Source organism: Mus caroli, unplaced genomic scaffold (assembly GCF_978045245.1).
Source record: "Mus caroli unplaced genomic scaffold, Mus_caroli_1 scaffold_19, whole genome shotgun sequence".
Classification (NCBI taxonomy): domain Eukaryota; kingdom Metazoa; phylum Chordata; class Mammalia; order Rodentia; family Muridae; genus Mus; species Mus caroli.
In genome coordinates this window covers 7,351,821-7,373,129 of record NW_028227274.1, presented here as the reverse complement: position 1 = coordinate 7,373,129, position 21,309 = coordinate 7,351,821, and the positions used below count along the sequence as shown (strand labels likewise).

At 40.2% G+C, this 21,309-nt stretch overlaps 1 protein-coding gene across 2 annotated transcripts in view; it reads right to left on the bottom strand.

Moving 5' to 3' along the window:
• Positions 1 to 20,999, bottom strand: part of Greb1l (GREB1 like retinoic acid receptor coactivator) — a 237,796-nt gene extending 216,797 nt beyond the window's left edge. For both annotated transcript variants that reach the window (XM_085833393.1, XM_021150817.3), the window contains exon 1: positions 20,911 to 20,999. The gene's annotated coding sequence lies outside the window, so the exon portion shown is untranslated. The remainder of the gene's footprint in view (positions 1 to 20,910) is intronic.
• Positions 21,000 to 21,309: the final 310 nt, after the last annotated feature.

Genomic DNA, 21,309 nt, shown 5'->3' with positions numbered 1-21,309 from the left:
AAAAAAAAGGAAAAAAAGAGAAGGGGGTGGGTTATCTTACATCTCCTTTGTGGTTACTGCTGCTCCTGAAGGGCAAGGGGAAGCTGGAGAAAATTCCTGTGAATACCTTCCCTTATCACCTTCAGAGACAGAGGCAGTCAAGCAAGTGCTGCTTCTACAAACAGGTCCCTCTCAGTCTCACATCTCTGCTACAATCTGAAGAATCCCAAAGCAGTAAAGACACTGTTGCTCTTCTTTGGAGCCATGGTTCAATGAGGAGGTGGACTTTACCCCCGACCCCAATGGAGAACAGTTGGGTGCCAAATTATCCAGCCCCAATCACAAAGAAAAAAAATCAACTACCCAATCCGAGAAGTACTAGTAATTTAAATGACACCCAATCCAACTTTTCCTCCACGCATAAAGCTTCCACTAACCTTGTGATCAAATGTGGAAGTTGAGACTCACCAAGCAGTCTGTTTTAATTTTCTAAGTTTCTTGTGGCTAAAACAGTTTATTCAAATGTGAGCTAACACTCTTATCTGTTATTCTATATAGTGATAGTCAAGACTTTACCTTTTAAGAAGTGAGATGTGTTCTTTTTTAAAATATCAGCCACAAATCCGACCCAGGGAGACGTTGACAGTAGAACTGTTCTCCAGGCAGCTGCAGGGGACACTCTGCATGTCTGCCAGGCTCTTCTCTACCCCAGTACAGTGCAAGGCTGCACCACAAAGCCCACGAAGCTCTGCAGAGCACAACTTTAAAAGCACTGCTTTAAAGTTCATTTGAATAAACCTATTTTTGCACATGCCAGCCTCTAAAGATGGCTGTCTTATTTCCTTGAAAATGTTATCTGGTAAAATTCCTCCATTTCAGTGATATATTCAATTTATGTTCTGTCCCCCTTCATATCTCCCAATCCTAATCATTCTCAAAAATATTTTTTTAACCAAAATTTTATATGAACATAATTTTGACCAGCTGAGAATATAGCTTTTCTCACTACCTGGCCACCAGATTTAGTTAACAAGAGATTAATGTAAAGGGGAGCTGAGTGGGACCTTAAGGACCATACAGTCCAGACAGGCAGAGAAGAGAGAAGATAAGATTCCAGGCTGGGATACAGAAACAAAGATGAGGCCTTCTGGTACAGTCAGTCGCTTCTCTTCCAGACTCATGGCTTCTGCTCCACTTGCCAGATGTTCCCTTTCTCATTTTAAGCCAGATCTTATCTCTATGAATATAGGTTTTTCGGTTGGGACCAAATTAGTGGTGTGATTCAATCAGAACCAGAACTGCAACATTTCAATAATCTCATTGTTACCACAGGGAAAAGCACACTGGATGGAGATGTTCGATAAATCTGTGGGAAACCTGTGTTATCTGTCAATGGGTCAACATCTTGACAATAGCAGTCATATGATGCACATCCCTAGGGTTTCAAATCTAAAGCCAACCCAAAGGAGACGTTGACTGCAGAAAATCAATCTTTCATTTATGCCATGGGTAATGTGGTACACCCCATTTGGACTGTAAAAATAAAAGCATTCTCGAGGAGATGAAAGTTTATCCAGTAGGGAGCACATCTGTAAAAGCAAATATTAAAAGACCAAGTGCTTGTAGTTTTGAAAATTATATTCAGTACCACATACTTCTTGAATTACCCATTTATAGTTAAGAGTGCAAGCACGTCAGTTTTTCACATCATTTGGTTTTTTATTCAAGAATTATTTTTAAAGATTTCACTACAATCTGTTTTCTCTTAGGATGGCTCTTTACAGATTATATGAATGTTACTGAATCACTTTACAGGGTGGGGATGTCACAGATGTAACCCTCCTACACTTGAGGATCTCATCCTAAATTTTAAACCATGTTGCAAAGCTAAGGATTTTAAAACAAAACAAAACACACCAATGCAAAGTCCTGGTCTTGCTAGCATTTGAGGTAATTGATTCAGACATTTTATTCCCGTTATTTTCTCCTTTTACTTCCTCTCAAAAGGAGATAATCTGAATTGCTCTAATCTGAAAAACAACAATAAGTGTAGCAAATACTTGACAATGAAGATGAAAAGCCTCAAAAAAATCTGTTTCCTTAGCAACAGCAAGAATGTGGAAGAATAAGAATACACTGTCAGGGCATCATTTCAGACTCCACAGATTTGAGGCCTAAATACAGTCAGCTTTCATTAGCTTTTTGTTTTTCCCAGCAGGTCCTTGGACTTTGAAACAAAACCTGAATGACAGCTATGAGCAATTCCAGCCTGGCTCCTGATTAGCTATGCCAAACAAAACATCTCTCTGCAGTGTAAACTTTCCAGGCATCAGCAGCCTAGCCTCTGGAGAGACTATAATTCCTCAGTGAGACTTGAAGGAGAGCTAGAGGTTGGGGGTGAAGGGTAGCCAGGAGGGGGATGGGTGAACAGGATGAGACCTTCCCCTCCACCTCCAAGTCGTTCCCCAAATTAAAGCAGGAGCAAAATGATGAGAAACTGTGACCATGCTGCTGTCGTTTCTAACTCGGACTTACTCTATTTAACTCATTCTTTAATCCAGAATATCTTATTCCAATTAACATTCACAACATCCATAGCATCTGTGCTTCCAAACTACTAATGTGTTTAACCAGCAAGCAATTCTGGGGCCTTCTTCAGATCAATGAAAGATACTCCAAAGAAGAAAGGGAAACAACATACAAAGGACAATACCTCAAGTGGACAAAAACAATCGGTGTTGTTTCTTCTCATTCACTTTAGCTAGATCTGGACCTAAAATAAACTGCAGCAAAGGACACTGAACAAGGGGTTCCATTTGCTACACAGTTAGATCCCCCAAAGAACTAACTAGTAAGCTTCCTTCTTAGGAGCAGGCCCATGGATCTTGTAATACCTAAAAAGTAACTTTATCCATGCAAAAGAATTAGAGACTAGATTTCCAGGCAGGCAACTATAACTGGATGCGTGGGTTTTAAAGTTATAAGTAGTTTCAGGAAGAGTGGACGCTAACTGTGCACTGGAGTGGTAAGAGGCAATGCAGCTACAAGGAGATGAGAGCTGAAGGAAATGGTTGACTGAATCTGCCAGCCATCCTGCTACTTCAGGAGGGAAAAGTCACTACTTCCCCCCCGCCCCCACCGTGGCCACACAAGGAGAGGTAAGCTCTTGTCTTCTGCAAAGTGGTACTTAGCTATATTCCGATCTCTGCTACATATGAGATGGCCTACAGGAACTGCTGGCCAGCTTACTTGGAATGCTAGGCAAACAAAACTCCCTACTTCTAGTCAATAACCAACTCTTTAGGAAACAGTTATGATGACGTAACAGGAGGATAGCTCCAAGCTCCTAAAGTCTGATTTGCAGACAGAAGACAATGAAGGCCACAGAGAACTAACGACACTGCTGCTGCCTGAAAGCCTCACCTAGGGTTCATTCAGCTCTTTAAAGCTCCAAATGGAAAGCTCAAGCTCAGGCAGAAGATTTGATTAGAAAGGCTTGTAAAAAAACAAAACAAAACAAACAAACAAACAAAAAAACCAAAAACCACAGTCAGGGACATAGCAATTTGAAAACTAGACATGAGGAAAATTTCAATTTCTTAAAACAAACTAGATAACTTCATTCCCAATTATTTTGTTCAATGTGTCTCTTGAAACCACCTCTTTATGAATCTATACAAAACTCTTGGAACATTGTTGCAATTGATGAAGACAGGATGGGGACCCCAGAACAATAGAAAGGCCCCCAATATATGTCCCTCCTTGCAATCCCAAACCAAACCTGCTGATTCAGCACAAAGTCACAACAGAATTCTTATCTTTAAAAGGAACAATCCATTGTGTGCCTGGAACAAAGAGCCATGCGCAGGAAATCAGCCAAATCTAGGCCAGATGGTCACTGATTCAAGTTTCATTCTTACCATCCCCCACTCGCCTCCAGAAATAAATTCAGATAGCTTTTCACTTACCAGGTAATATCCCTGTGTAAGGTATAAAGGCTTTCCAATTATCTACATCTCCACCTCAATGGTATCTAATGATTGAAACAGAATTCCCCTCCAAGTTTAGAAAGTGGCCAGGTCACAGTTACTGAAAATGAAACACCACTAGCAAGTCACTGTCTGTTGCCTACACGTGCCATGAAGTTCCACTGGTGTAATTAAATATATCTGTGCTAGTCTGTTCTCCTCCATACAAAATAGGAAGGGAAAAACAAAATCCAGAGAACAGATTCATCACAGATGTGTGCTTCGAGAAGTTATCACTGGCGCATCACATTGCAAAGGTGTTACAGTTTGTAACCCAGAAATACTTAATACAATTACCAATAACAAGCTACCAATGAAAATTATTATAATAGACATTAATGCTAATTTTTAAGTTGAATTAAAAAAACATAAAAATTGTGTCCCAAAATACACATGTCAGACAGGCAGGCTTTGTTCCACATAGCAAATTAGAGGAGTAGATATTTGTGTTCTCTGTTCTTTATTTGTTTTTACAAAAGGAGCAACTGTTTGAAACAGGAAAGGTATAAGCACGGCATGGAACTGTGAAAATGCCCATGTGCTGCATGCGTGTGGGACAAGAAAGCCTCCTCCGTGTACATCCTCCATACCTGCTGCCATTCAGAGAAGAGACTGAATTTAGAATTTACTCCCTGGAAGCCACAGGAATTTGGAGGAAGAGAAGAAAAAAGCTGTAGAAGAAGCAAGAAAGAGATCTGTGTTTAATGGTAGAGGTATACGTAAGAATGGTGCTTATATTTCTGTTTGCAAAGAAAATACCTCAGCATACATCACCACAACTCAGGGAAAACAGAAGAAAAACATTCACTAAGTTTGCTTACAAAATGATGTATTCGACTTTAATCCAAAAGAACCTGTGCCCTAAAATTCTACTGTACACTTATATTTCAAACCCCTATTGGTTACTGGAAAATTCAGTTTTGAATAGCAATGCCTAGAGTAAAACATGAGGCGTTGTGCCTCAAGCTGCAAGCACGTGATGAAAACTTCGCTATCAAAGTCTGTTGTAAAGAAAAATTTAAGACCCATAAAAAATGTTCAATTCACCCCTTTATGCTAAAATGAGGTTTAGAATAAATAAATTCTTTTCTTTGAAAGGAACCCTTGACTGCACAGGGGTTGGCTAGGGAAATATTTACATTTTGGGGGCTTAAGTAAATTTTATCAGCCAACAGATAGTAATCCCTTCAGTAAACTTTATAATCCTTTTTTATAATTACTTTGAAAATGTCAATGCAGGAGTACATTTTATTGGCATACTGCAGTGTTACTCTTCCAAAATTAACATATAGAAAGGTTAAGGTAGATCAAAGAGGTTTGGGGGCTATTTGTTTGTTTTTTTAACACAAGATAATCTTGTGCTAGTAGGAAAATGATTGAAGAAAAAAATGACTTCAAAACTTTCATCAACAGGAGCCCTGAGAAACGGCCTGTTTTATTGCAGGAAGGTAGAAAGGGCTCTGAAGACCCAGAGGCCCCCTTCCATGAGAGGATGTCTGTGGCAATTGACAATGCCAGTGGTAACTACAGGATAAAAGAACAATTCCTAGAGCTTGAAATCTTGACCATACACGTCAGTGGTGACTAGAAACTCTCTCGAAAACTTGGTTCCTGTTTGTGTATAACTTATAATCACAAGATGAGGCCAAATTTTATTTAGGATAAAATAGATCTTAGATTTATATAGTTCATACCCATGTGGGTCATACATTATGTCAATGTGCTGTCTGTAATAGTTGTTTTTGGGTGTCGCAGGTTTAATTTTTTAAGATGTATTTCTACCATCTAAATTTCTGCTTAAAACAGTACTGTTTTTGTTTACAAAATACCACAAAAAGAATATTCAGAATTATCTTATAAATTGCTAGGCTATTGTTCTTTTTAGGCATACAAATTAATTTTTGTTTCATCTAATTCTTGGAAACACTGTTAATGAAAGAAAATCGATAACCAATTAAGAATCTTTAAAAATAGGCTAGTTAAGTATTGGCTGATCAATGTTGTTAGTTTTTATTTGTTTTGTCTTTCTTTCTTTAATATAAAACAGAGATTTCAGTATTCATGAAAAAATGACTATTCATGTTAAAATTCTCTTTACTTTTGAGCTCATCTTTAGCGACCCTCAGATAAATTTACATTTAAATGAAACATACACAAAGGCCCACTGGCTGCCCTAACTACCTCGAACACACCCATGCTGTCAGAGGTCTAAGAAGCCAGTTCTTGGAGAAAAGAAAATTTGTGACTACACAACTATTTTTAAACAGCTTCATATGCCACTTGCTTGGGATTTATAGGGCAATGCTTTACAAATTAAGACAAAATTAAATCTAAGATTCTACTCAGAAAACTCCACTCAGACTCCCTGTGTGCAAACCAAGTTTTAGTAAATAAAACTATATAAAAACAACAAATGTCTATATAATATAATAAACTAAAACCTTACAGCCTAACTTCTGATCTTTTTCTTTAATGTGTTTAAAAATAACAGATAGTAAACAGATCCAATTAAGATTTAAAACACTCATGTAGGTACTGTGGTCTAACCATGTTGATTAAGCCTTTTTATTCTCTCCACTTTGTTCTCTAACTTTCTGCCTTATAGTGGTCTACAAATCTGGTATAAAACTTAATTTCATTTGACTAATAGAAAACTTACAAATAGATATCTGTGATAAATGTTTAATCGATCGTATCTTATTTTTAAATTACTATACAGAATAAAAGTATACCAAGAGCTAAGTTAGCACACAGTTTTCATTGATGGAAAGCACCAAGTGTCCCAGTACCTGAATTAATGATAAGAAAGCACTTTAGGAACATGTAATATGAAAGAAGAGGGGCAATGTTAAAGGTTAAAGGATTAGGGCTGAGAGGTGGGCTGACTGAAAATAGGATGTGTGAAGAAAATTAAATATGGAAGCCCACTACTTTGTAAGCTGCTCTATAAGCTGATTGGTTCTTTTGTGGCAGAGTTTCTCTGTGTAGCCCTGGGCATCCTAGAACCCACCCTGAATTGAACTCAAACTTGGAGATCTGCCTGCTTCTGCCTTTAACAAATAATTTTTTAAGATGCTTAAGGAACTATGCTTATGAATTTATTGCTTTCGTCACAATCTACATGTATCAGTAGAATAGTAATATATGTATTACATATATAGTAGTATATGAAGTCACCTTTTTTATAACTATAAATGTACTTTGAACATGGCCTGATGGTTAAAATGAGCTTTCATTCATTTTCTTTCTAATTGATGATTCCATGGGCATTAAACTTGTTACAGAAATGTCATCTCAACAGGAGCACGCGTATTAAAAGTAGGCTTGTGCTGTATAATACAAAAGACATGAATATTCTGTTTCTCCTCCATCCTTCTGGGCTGAGGAGCTAATTCAGTGTGAAAAGGAACTGAGTTCCTAGCATTCACAGAACACCCAGATGCAGGGACATGTGGCCCTAATCCTAGCACTGGGAAGGTAGAAGCAAGTGGATCTCTAAGCTTACCAGCGAGTCAGTCTAGAGGACTGGTGAGCCCAAGCTAGATAGATCGATAATAAGACAATAAAGCGATGAGCCAGTGAGGAGGACCCTTGAGATCTGAGGCCCCAATGTGGTAGAAGGCAAGAACCACTCCCAAAAGTTGTCTTCTGGCCTGCACCCCTGCACCCCTGCCTGTACACACCCACACGTGTGTACATACACCATTCACACATACACATGTACCTATGCATACATAATTCCTACCCCTCTCCAAAGGATGCATGTCACAGTTTTAGTATCTACGAAGCATCAGTGACTTAAAAGAGCTTGGCAGAGCATTATCTCCTCAGCCTCAGCATCACCCCAGTTGCTTCAGGTTCCAATGCCTCAGAAACAAGTTTAAAGATTAAATGCAATTTAAAAAAAAAAAATAGAAAAGCATGTATATTTAAACTCCATTAGGTTTCAGCTTTAATTAGATTCACTTATAATTTTGGTGTTGGAAAAGAGAACAAATACCCTTACATATTACACTGTGTAATTTTTATTGCATTAGTGATGGCTTGACGAATATGCTTCATATGAAATTAAATTTGAATCTATAGAACCAGAAGCCCCAGGACCATCCATAATTGATAATTGGCTGTCATTTTCCCCAGGGAAGGAATTACTTTCTCTCTCTCTCTCTCTCTCTCTCTCTCTCTCTCTCTCTCTCTCTCTCTCTCTCTCTCTCTCTCTCTTACAGTTCTCATTCCAGCCACAGGTGCCTAACAAAGTCCTATTAACTTCATTCATTTCCTGGCATTCATTTCCTGCCCAGTGGAGAATTCTATCATCGCCACTGGATATCAACCACTTGCTTAGTCAGAAAACTATAAAGAAAAAAAAATATTTTTTCAGGAAGTGACAAATTCATTTGGAAAAATAATTACTTCTTCTCCAAATAAAAACCAAGAGACGCCCGGTGTGGTGGCGCACGCCTTTAATCCCAGCACTCGGGAGGCAGAGGCAGGCGGATTTCTGAGTTCGAGGCCAGCCTGGTCTACAAAGTGAGTTCCAGGACAGCCAGGGCTATACAGAGAAACCCTGTCTCACAAAACAAAAAAGAAAACAAACAAAAAAACCAAACCGAGAGACACTTTGATGTTATAATTATTGTTGCCTTTAAAAAATATATCACTACAGACTAAACACGCTTTTAATCTAAAATGGAATTATACTGTCTATAATACATGAACTTTGGGTTCCTGCCACATACAGACTTGGGATAATCTATGGAAAGAATATCTGAAACAATCTCACAATGTTTTGGTTTGGGGAAGCTTTGCCAATTTAAAACGTAGTCAGCAATATGAATTATAGTATTTATTTGCTATAAAAATGGTTCCATTGTACAGAACACTTATGTCTACTTATTTCACAGTTCTATTTCACTATGAGGTATTATAACTATAAATTCATGACTTCCTTTTTTGTTGTTGTTTTTGTTTTTGAGACAGGGTTTCTCTGTGTAGCCCTGGCTGTCCTGGAACTCACTCTGTAAATGAGGCTGCTCAGATCTACCCACCTCTGTCACCTGAGTGCTGGGCATGCAACAAGCCTATATTACTTAAAGCATATAAGTAAACTATCACATATGTAAGTTTGAGAATGATTTAAATATACAAAAGAATTACAGACACAATTTTGTAAGAGAGAAATAAAATTAATCTCCCTTCAACCTCAGCCCCAGAATTGTTTTGGATTTATTTTCCTTGTTGCTAACTTTTATTCAAAAGATGTTACCAACCTAACTTTCAAAGGACATGAGCCTTAGCCTGGCATTCCAGTGAAGGTATGAAGGTTATACTGCCCCCTCTACTCTCCCTCCCTTCCCTACAGGGTTCTGTGAACAATAGCCTTGATCTGAATGAAGTTTGGTTTAGGTCAGGGGGCTATACATAGATGAAAGCTAGCAGGTCTCAACAGATGGTGTTTATTTGCTTATTAGTAAATATTTATTCTATGTGTTTGTTCCGAGAGCTGCAGATACAAAAATAAAGAAAAGGAACAAATCATCTGCATCTTTGGAGCTTGGTGAGTGAACCCGAGGTTTGATCACTACTGATTGACCCTTCAGGACTACAATACGGCCATGCACACACAGCCTGTTTCCCCTGAGGTAGGGAAGAGTTACTATGTCACTTCAGCACACACCTACCCCAACTTGTCTTCCTGGACACTAAAATGTATTTTAAGACATAATTAATGTCCATTGGGTCTTATAAACACAAAAATGTCAAGAGGATGAGTTAAGGAAGGAAAGATGGCTCTGAAATGGAGCAGCCTGTCTGCATGCAGACTTAACACTTACTACTTAGCAAGCTTGTGAAACAGTGTATCTTCTTAAGCTTCCCTCTTTTTTCTTTCCCTTTCTTTTCTCTCTTTTATTCTTTCTCTTATTCTTCCTTTCCTCCTTTCTTTCCTCCTTTCTTCCTTTCTTTTTTTGTAACTTTTTTTTTTTTTTGGTTTTTCGAGACAGGGTTTCCCTGGCTGTCCTGGAACTCACTTTGTAGACCAGGCTGGCCTCGAACTCAGAAATCCGCCTGCCTCTGCCTCCCGAGTGCTGGGATTAAAGGCGTGCGCCACCACGCCCGGCTCTTTTTTTGTAACTTTAAAAATAAAAATTTCACCGGGCGTGGTGGTGCACGCCTTTAATCCCAGCACTCGGGAGGCAGAGGCAGGTGGATTTCTGAGTTCGAGGCCAGCCTGGTCTACAAAGTGAGTTCCAGGACAGCCAGGGCTACACAGAGAAACCCTGTCTCGAGAAACAAAAAATAAAATAAAATAAAAATAAAAATTTCACAGGTTAGAAACAATGTATGTACAATGTGAGAGAAGATCCATTGGCTTTCATTAATTAAAGCATCAAACAAGAACATTAAAGGTGTTGCAAATTATTAAATTCTATGAGAAGATTAAGCAGAGAAAAGTACAAGGGTCACAGTGTCTTTTATGGCTAATTTTCAAAGACAGTATTTTGTTCATATATAAATATCTTATTCTTCTCTCCTTCTTCTTCCCCGCATCCTATATTCTGAATAACAGATATGCAACAATACATTAGCTATTATGCATTAATTAGCTATAATGCAACAATAGCATTATGCTATTCCTAAACCAATCCTGCTCCAAGGCATCATTTAGACATGGAGCATACTCCTGACTCAGGGGTCTCTATGGCAGTATCAACCCTTTAGAATATCTGAAATAATATCACTGAACCCCACACTTCAGACTTAACCACTTTGGTGGATTGTCCAGATGGTCCACTTAATATCTCAAACAATTCCAATACAATTTTTTACTAAGAACATTGTCAAAAATACATCACATTTAGCATTTGCTCCCTGGGAGGGGATAGCCTAATAGGTGAGCCCCAGATCCCTATGAGAAAGACTGTCTCAAAGGAGGGGGACAGTGTTCCTAGGGATGGCACCTGGGGTTGTCCTCTGGCCTATATATACATCTGCACATACACACCAAACATTTTTTAATTAATTTTCATTTAAACAGCCATATCTGTTCTAATTTTTTTTTAGTAATAACCATTTTTAAGACTGTCAAGACTACAAGTAATGTTTCTTTTCAGACTTTTATATTGTTGTCATGTTATTGTTCTATTTAAGATTCTATTTAAGGGGTTAGAGAGATGGCTCAGTGGTTTAAAGCACTTGTTATTCTTACAGAGTATCTGACTTAGATTTCTAGCACCTACACCGTGGCTCACAATCACCCATAACTCTAGTACCAGGAGATCTGATGCCCTCTTCTGAACTTCTCAGGATCTTTGCAGACACATAGTATACATACATACATTGAGGCAAAAGAATTCATACACACAGATAAATAAGCAACTTTCATTTATTAAAAAAAGATCTATTTAAAACCTAAATGTACTAAAATATATTGCTCCCAATGTTGAGTACTTAGTATTTTTTTGAAAATGGAAAAAAATATTGAAGTATGGATGTTCTACGTTGTTTGACATTAGCTGTAATTTCAGCTCTGAGAAGACACCGGGAACCACGGTGAAACAGAAGGCAAACAGAGCGAGCCAGGTGACCTTGGGAAAAATCACAAAACAAAACATGGTATTGTTGTCTCACCTCTGGCTGTAACATCTAGTCACACTCCATTCAGAAATGACAGAGAACCCTCCTGAACACAGAGTGAATTGCAATTTATATCACATTTTAATTTTCAGGGGAGGGGGAAATAGGATCAAAATACATTGTATGGCATTCCCAAAGAACTAATAAGCATGTAAAAGCTATAATTTCTGGAGAGGGTAACTCAGGAGTGGAGTCCTTTCTCAGCATGCGCGAGGCTCTGACTTCAAACCTCAGCACTGATAAAAAGAGGTAACGTAAAAAACAGTCATTTTCTTTTTTAAAAAAATTTTTATTAGATATTTTCTTCATTTACATTTCAAATGCTATCCAAAAGTTCCCTATACCCCCAACACACCCTGCTTCCCTGCCCACCCACTCCCACTTCTTGGTCCTGGCATTCCCCTGTACTGGGGCATATAAAGTTTGCAATACCAAGGGGCCTCTCTTTCCAGTGATGGCTGACTAGGCCATCTTCTGCTACATATGCAGCTAGAGACACGAGCTCTGGGGGTACTGGTTAGTTCATATTGTTGTTCCACCTATAGGGTTGTAGACCCCTTCAGCTCCTTGGGTGCTTTCTCTAGCTCCTCAATTGGGGGCCCTGTGTTCCATCCTGTAGATGACTGTGAGCATCCACTTCTGTATTTGCCAGGCATTGGCATAGCCTCATAAGAGACAAAAACAGTTATTTTCTAAGCTTGGTGTTTAGTATTTGGCCTAAGTCAAAAAGGAATAAAAGTCATTTTCTCTCAAGCTCTCTTAAAAAAACAGAAAACCTTGGGAGGGAAATTAGGTTCCATGGCTTTAATGTAGATTTTAATACACATTTTAGAACAAAATATGTGCATAAGTTTTTCAATGAGGAAACAATCTGATTTTTGACATTTTAATGTATATTAACATTCTATATTAATGTCATCAAGTGGTATAGCTTATTATGATTTGTCACTAAATTTCCTAACTTTTTTCATATTTACTATTTCAAATTGTGATTGTATAGAAAGTTAACCATACTATTTGCAATATATTTTTAAAGTATCACACATATTTTAAGGGCTGCAGAGAGGGCTCAGAGGTTAAAAGCACTAACTGCTCTGGCCAAGCACCTGGATTCAGTTCCCAACATTCACATGAGGCAGCTCACAAGTGCCTGGGACTCCAGCTCCAAGGGGCCCAGTGCCTCTTGTGAAGGAAGGGAGTGAGGGAAGGGGAAAAAGAGGATGGGATGGGAAGGAGTGGGAAGAGGGGTAGAGAAAGAGAGAAATCAAGAGCAAGAGCAAGCAAGGAAGAGCAAGCGAGAGAGAGAGACAGAGAGAGACAGAGAGGCAGAGAGAGACAGAGAGGCAGAGAGAGACAGAGAGACAGAGAGGCAGAGAGAGACAGAGAGACAGAGACAGAGAAAGAGAGAGCCTACAAGCCTGCCTTTATGATAGTGAGGCAACTTGGTGGTTAGCAGCTCTTACTGCCCACTGATACAAGCAGAGTTCTGTTCCTGAAACCCACATAAAGGTAGATATGGAGAGAACCAACTCCACACAGCTGTTTTCTAAGTTGCAAACCACAGCTCACACGCACCCATACAGACACAGAGAGACATACAATAAAAATATTTTTTTAAAAAACTAAATGACTACTAGCTTTAAAAACTATGATATGATCCTATTACTATAAAAGTACTTCTGTTGGTAAATATGGACATGAATATAAAGATTTGCAGATATATAAAAAGAGTAGCTACTAACACACTATGGTGTTGATTCCAAGATTTGCTCATACTTAAGACCAGATTTAAAGATGGTGGAAAGAAAAAATGGAAAAAATTAAAGCAATATAACAGACTTAAGTTCTTCCTTAAAAGGTGGGGTGGGGTGGGGTGGGGTGCAGACAGTCGGCATGGCTCAGGGTGGGGTACAGACAGTCGACATGGCTCAGGGCTGGCCAAGTAAGCCTGATGAGCTTGGTTCAATCCCTGAACCTCAGGTCAAGGGGAAAGGACCCTGCCAAAGTAGCACACGCTGTGGTGTACATACACACCACACACACACTGACATAAATCAAATTGTAAATTACAAAGAAAAGGAACAGACTTGGAGGAGATGAGGCAGAACTGTCAGGAGACATTTCCTTGGCTCCGATTTGGATACAGTCGATAGTGATAGTTTTCTGTCCCCTCACTACCATGAAGATGTATGAATAGGCTCAGTGAAACAGTAGCTTACATCTGATGGAATGACAGTAAATAAAAGAACTGATGCTAAAGTCACATCTTCTCTTCACACTGGAACCTGCAGTCATGGCAACTTCCCGTCATCTATGCTATAAAACCAAGTCTATAGGGTGATCTATAGGTTGACGGAGATCTAACTTTTGTGTCCAGGGAAAGCACTAGGGAAGTCTTACAAGGTACATTCATAGCCTGCACCTCAGAAATGTTTAGTCAGTAAGTCAGGACTAAATTTCATGAGCAAATGTGACAAGTATTGACCCTGAAACACAGTGACCTTGGGGATGTTTGATTTCCTTCCAAAGAATTCACAGCTGCGGATCAACAGAGAAGACAAGGACTTGCTGTAAGCCTCCTCTCGGGCCTCATCTGAAGACTCCCGAGGGCTCAGTCTCTCACCAACTCAGGTCTAGACTCAGTATTGCTTCTGAAGAATACAAACTCAGGCTTATTGCTCTCTCTTCTCTTTCTTTCTCTTTTAAAACTTTTGATTGATTCTTTGTGAATTGGACATCATGCACCCCAATCCCTCTCATCTCCTAATCCTTCCATATCTGCCCTCCAACCCTGTAACCTTCCCTTGCTCCAAGAAAACAAAAACCAATGAACAAAAAATTCTCACTGTGGAAGCTGTGGTGTGTCACAGTGTGTCACACAGTGTGTCACCCTTTTGTCCAAACAGCTTTACTACCAAATGTTCATTGCAATGGTCTGGTTCCAGGCCTCTGGCTTCTGCTACACCATCAATACGGCATCTGCATGGGGGACTCCTCTTGGATACCCTGTGTCACCCTGTCTCAGCTTTGGATCTGCAGGACCATCAGGCTCTGCATTCCTCTCTAGCGCGTCACAGTCTAATATCGATAAGGCCCATGTCTTGATCTTTCTCCGTTGTTTAGTATTTTGCTTATCCCACAGAGTCACTTAATTTCAAAGTGGCATCCCGCAGTTAGGACCGGGACTTAGACAGAGCTCAGGAGTTGTAACTCAGACAGAGACGCAGCTTGATGGAGAGGTGCACATGGAGGCAGAGTCTATAAATTCACAGATTCTTACTTCCCGCTAGAGAACTCATTCAACAATAGAGGGAGACTGGGCTCTGGATTTCTAACAAGAGTCCACTGGGAAAGGCTGTGTGTGTTTTCAGAAGGAAGGACTCCCTAGTTTCTTGGACCTAAGCTATTTACCTAAATGAGCAAAATTATTTTATCATAGATATTTTCATTTAATGGATTCAATACTATTTTCACAACTATTTTCTGCTGGCTTATTTCTTTCCTTTTAACCTGGTGTTTACATTCTCTCTAAACTCTATATTCTTTTAAAACATACATTTATTTATTTATTAATTTATTCACTGTGTGTGCGCATGCATTATATGTGTGTAGAGGTCAGGGGACAACTTGCCAGCGTTGGTTCACTCCTTCCTCAGGTTTGGTGGCAAACATCTTTAACTACTGGGAACTTTTATTTAATTTTGTGTTATGCTTCTGTTGCATTTGTTGAAAAAAAAAACTTCCTTTTTCTTTGAAACAGACTCTTGCTGAGTAGTTCAGGCTGACCACTGGTTCCAGATCCTCCTGCCTCAGGCTCCTGGTCACTCAGATCACAGCTGTGAGCCACCACCTCACGCCTGAGTAATTCCTAGGAGGGGAATGTCTAAGGAATTTAGTGCCCTCCAACCGAACTTACTCCTATACAGGAACTGTTCTTATTTATACTACCCAGCATGGTAGTCAGCAACCACACGTAGCTCTCGAGCACTTAAACGTGACTAGCAGGATTGAGAAGCTAAGTCTACTTGAAGGTGTTAATTAACTCATGCTTAATTGACTACCTGTGGCCTGGAGTTACTGTCTTACAGTAGGCAGTTGACTAAGTCATGATATGTGATACCAAATTGCTCTCCAGAAAAACCTGAATTTTTACCTCCACTCTTAGTAAAAGATAATAGCCAATTCTTTACCTAATAGGCAACACAACTTTCATCTACTGAAGTTTTATAATCTGAACACTGAAAAATGCCTTTTACTCTTTTTTATTATCCTGTAATGAACAACACCATTTCTTCTGTCATCACAGGTTAGTTACAAATATTTTTAGCCACATTGCTTGATTCTGTGGATGAAAATGATCTAGCTTCCAGATTTCTTTGTTGGGTCAATTTTTTTGTCATTAAAATCCATTGTCAACATTTAAGTTCATATATAAATGTGAACTTCATGATTTATCTAGCCTGTTAAATGGCCTAGCCATAGTGTCCAGTGGCTAAGTAACAGTTGGAGGAGCCTTTGAGGTTCTGCCATCGTCAGACTTTCTTAGCCAGTTCGTTAATGCAACTATAACAAGGATTACTACTGCCCTGCTTCACACCACATGTTAGTGTTTGGCCCGTCAGATGTCTGAGTTTGTAATTCTTGCCTGAATTATATTTTAAGAGATTAAATGTCAAATAGTAGCTAGCTAATAATAATAATAGCTAACTTTCATCCCGTTTAGCATGCAAAATGACTTGATGACCTTTCAGATCCATTTACAACTAACATTTATCTCGTAGAACACTTTTTTAGTGGGTATTGAAGTTTCTTTCTCCCTAGAATAGCCACCCAGCATTATATAGATTGTTAAGATGCAGGCTGATAGCCTTGCTTCCCAGTTTCTAACTCAATAGATTAGGGCTTAGACTCTGTACCTAGCTCCAAGCTCTATCATACTGAGTTGATGCTTTCTCAAAGCCTACAGGGGGTGTTCTAACACTCCTAAAAGTGTTGTAACAGAATGTAATTTTGGCAACATAGTACAAATGTGTAGGCCTTTTCCCCCCTAAAAACAAATCCACATTCTTTCATTTTATCTTTACAACAGTCCTTTGCAAAAAGTTGGTAACTAAAACAGTAATTGCTTATCCCATTTTCCAGAAGAAAACCCAAGAAACCCCTTCTGAGCACACAGAAAGTTAGAAGAGCCAAATCAAGACAGTGTCCTAACCTTGTAAGTACACGTGAACTCAGCAACACAGGCTATGCTGGAAGTCTGCTTCCAGACTGGTATCATAAAAACAGAACCATGCCCAGGAACAGAGAAGGCGATCCAAGACCTGATTCCCTGAAGCAAACACTTCTCAGGGGTTGATTGCCAACCATGCAGTCTACTGTGGGGACCGCTGAAGAGAATCGTAAAGAACAAGGAAAAGACAGTTCTCTATCTGCTTTGCTGTGTCCAGACAGGCCAGGAACCATACAGTAACCAGTGTGTGGCAGAGGCAAATACAGAGTTGTGACTATGTGACTTCACATCTGGACTTGGAGGAGTGGCCAGTCAGACAAGAATGGGGGAAAGAAAGAGTACACAATAGAGCCCTCCTGGAGCTCAAGGCACAAAGAGCAGCTTTATCCACACTGGGTGTGTGTTTGCCAAAAATATCAGGGCTGCTGGCGCTCCAGAACTTACAAGGGCATGCTTTTGTGTAGACTAAGCTACCTTGACTGTATAACAGCTCTAGTCAGGGGGTATAACTTCACGATCCATTTGTAGCCTAAGAGGTCAAAAATTGTCTCTCTCTCTGATATTTTTTTTTTTAGAAGCATTCTCAATTGAAAGAAAGAAAAAAAAAAGACCATAAGTTGTGACCCTAATTCTACTACTTGTAAAGCACCCCTTCAGGGAAAGAAAGAGTACTTTTGTCACTTTAATAAAACTTATGTATGATGCTAGACATTAACTTTAACAGTGACTTTCCCAAGTTTAAACCAATGATAGCTAGGAAGCACAGGGTGAAAACAAACAAACCTACAACTGACCTGGGGAAGGTTACTGAACGACTTAATGTACTCTGCATGAATGTTGTAACTGACTTTGTTTACACAGCCATTGTATAGCCTAGCACAAAATCATGAAAGCAACAACGTGCCCACAACTTCATTTAGAAAACCATAGCAATACTGTAGGGCAACTATTCCTCCCATGCACAAGCCTGAAAACTGCAAATTAAAAATGAAGTCAATTTATCATGACCAAATACTTGTTTCAAATCACCAGGAATCTGAAATTTGCCTAATAAAAGGGAGAACATTCATATGTATTTTCATGTGTTATTTCTTATTATTTTAACCTTTTAGAGAACTACCATGATAGATTTAGAAAGTTAAATTCTTAGAAAATAAGTTACTTAACCAATATTCTCATTATATGTTATAACTAGGTTTGAACCCAGAACTTCTAACTTTGAAGCCACCCATTTATAACCACACTATGTTGCCTCTCTAAAAAAATATACTAAGAACTTGAGAAGTCAGGGAAAGGCAAAGGAAAAAACAAAAGCTGATCGGGAAGGAGGAAGAACAATGTTTACAGTCATAAGGATAGTCACATTTCTGCAAAATCCCAAATCTTAATCTATGGCGGAGTTTGTCAGTAAATCAAGATTACTCAGGTGCCCTTACAAAGTTTCATCTTAATAGTAAGGATCTTGGCAATCACTGTCTGCAGTGTTTTCAAATCCCTTAACTGAGGTTCTTCAGAGTGACTCAAATTAAATGTTTCTACTTTTACAACTTTGTAATCATTCAGTTCAGCGGCTGAATATGATCTTAAGTTTCCTTTCCTATTAAGAATATGAATGTATACTTACATAGTAGCCAAAATATCATAGCTGTAAAGAGAATTTCTAGCCTCAACACTCTTGAGAGTTACTAATTAAATTGCCAAGACTCTTTGAGACAAATGAACTTCACTTCCACTTTACCACAAGAGAAAAGTAACAATTTGGGAAGAATGGCTTTCCTTAAAATAGCACCACAAATTGTGAAGAGGATTCTCTCTCCAAGGTGACCTGCGGAGGCCCATTTAGCTCCAGAGTTGGCCTCTACCACCAGGAGAAACAGACATTTGGTGAGAAAGTCAAGTCAGTGTTCTCCAAAGATATCAAATCTTAAGAACAGAAGTGTACTTCAAACCTCTCTAACCTCTCCTTTGTGAGTCTACCTCCAGAATATTCTTATCATCCCACTGACTACCTACAGTAGTGGCTATTCTGATCTAGTCTTAGACTACCTCGACTATGTTAGCAATAGAACTCAGGAGTCAGAAGGACTCTTGAAAAGCTACATAGCAATTCTTTTACTTAACTAAGAGGACAGGAGCAGGAGGACATTGCCAAGAAAAGTACTTTCCGTGGTTAGTTTATGACAAATCTAGGCCTAAAATAAAGAGATCTTAAACTTGGCCTCCATGTGTCTCTTGTTATCTAGTGTGTGTGTGTGTGTGTGTGTGTGTGTGTGTGTGTGTGTGTGTGTGGTTTGAACCCAGTATCTCAGACCAAGTGCCCTACTGAGCTTGAAAATGCTGTTATATATGTTATGCCAATGGAAGATTCCAAATGTCTACTTGATGTTTTCAGAGAAACATTCTGGTGGACAAAGTACCATTTGCTCTGCTTCTTAGAGGTTCAAAGTAGAGGGAAATAAAGGTTACAAGACCTAGCTTGAAGAAAGGGTGTTCTGCTTTGTACTTAAACATTTGTTCTAAGATTTTTAGCTTTCTAACTGATCATCAAGGTAGAAAGTACCCACCACAGGCCAAATAAAAGTTTATGTCATCACAAGAGGACATCAAATTGGTAATTGCTGTCATTAATATACATATGCATCTAGATATGAGCAATCTTTACTTATATTCTACTCCCTTTCTCTTCTATTTCCATTTGAACAACAATTTATCATATAAATTGACAACTGTGGCTGCCTCCAGGAGGAGAAACGAGGGATAGAAGAGGGAGCTTAATTTGTACTGCACATTCTTTAATATTGCTTGAAATTGTTACCAAATTTCTACTATACCTCAGTATTTATTAAATTTATATTTCCTTTTTAAATGCATATTTATATGCATGTAGTTTTATTACTAATTTAATGAAACAACTATTCTAAAGTTTGCAATTTCACCAGTTTTCAGAAGAATCAAAACAATAACTAAACTCAAGGCAGAATTTCAGACCAGAACTCGACAGAGGAGCGAGTAGTTTTTTAAGAGGAAAATTTGGTTAAACCCTTTTGAACAACTTATATCTAAAAGGCCGTTTAAAAAAGGGATTTAAGGACGGTTTCTCTAGAGAGGCAGAGTGGAAAATCTCACAGTTTCAAAAGTCGAAATCAAAATTTGTTTTTATCTAGTCAGGGACATGGGTCCAGGATGGAATTTATAGGAAAAAAAAAAAAAAGGAACACAACTCAGTTCTTAGATTTCTGGAGCAGGAACCCTCTCTTTCCTGAATGTTTTGTGGGCTTGCTTTCAAGGAGAAACTCCACGTAGTGAACAGATAATCTCTCCTTTTACTGAAGCTCAGAAGGACTTCAGGAATCACGGACTTTAACCAACCGCCCACCTCCACCCCGCCTGGCCAGGGCACTCCTCACCTCACTATATATTTTCACGGTCAGCTGTCAACGCAACCCTTTGTGTCCCATTCAGATTAAGAGCAGATAGGAACGGCTCTCAGAGAAATTGAAATGATGGCTGGAAGACGCGCGAGTGACGAAGTGACATTTGGCGTGGACCCCAGCAAATGCTTGACCACATCTGGCTACTCTCAAGTTTCCCAAGCCTGGCTCTACCCATCCTCTGCGTGGACCCCTCCGGGTCTCGCTTCTTGCCGTCCATCCAGCACTCGGGGACCGCTAGCCATCCCCTCGTGCTCGGGGAGCGGCCAGGACGCGCCCCCTCACCGCAGCCTCCTTCATCCCGCACCGCATCAGCCACCTCCCTCCAGCCACAAAGGCAGCTGCGGGGCCGGGAGTGACAGGCCTGTGGCCGCAGACGGCGCAATGAGGTAGCCAGGGACAGGGACTGGGATGGGGTTTGTTTCCCGCTGGCACAGGCGCCTGCCCGGCCGCACGAGTCACTCCACTACCGCGCCGCCTTCCAGTTCCTCCAGAAGAAAGTCCGCGGCCCTGAGCAGGGAAGGTGTCCAGCCCACCAAAGGACAGGCCCTACCCGCCACTGAGTCCCCTCGCCTCCCGGTCCCCGCGAGTCCCCGCAGCAGCTCACCTGGCCCCGGCGGGAGTGAGGGCAGAGGGCCGGGGTGGTCTCCACAGCCCCGGGCGGCTCCGTACAGCGCTCTGCTCCGAGAGGCTAGCGCCGCCGGTGGCTGGCGTCTCTGCGGCTTGGCGCGGGCTGCGCGCTCAGTTCCCGGGGGCGGAGCGAGGCGCCACCGCGGCCAGAGGCGGATTCCTCAGGTGCTGCCCCTCCTGCTCCCCCCTCCCCCTCCTGGCCTGAGCCCCCTGGTGGCCTTTTGGGCTCCCTTGCCTTCAACCCTAGAGTGCCCAGAAGCACGCGATGCCAAATACACGCCCACGTGCTGCGGAGCCCTACATGTAGCCTTTACGCTTGGGTTTGAGAACTCCAGCGTGCGGATGATGTGTGTGGCCACTCTGGGATAGGGAGGTG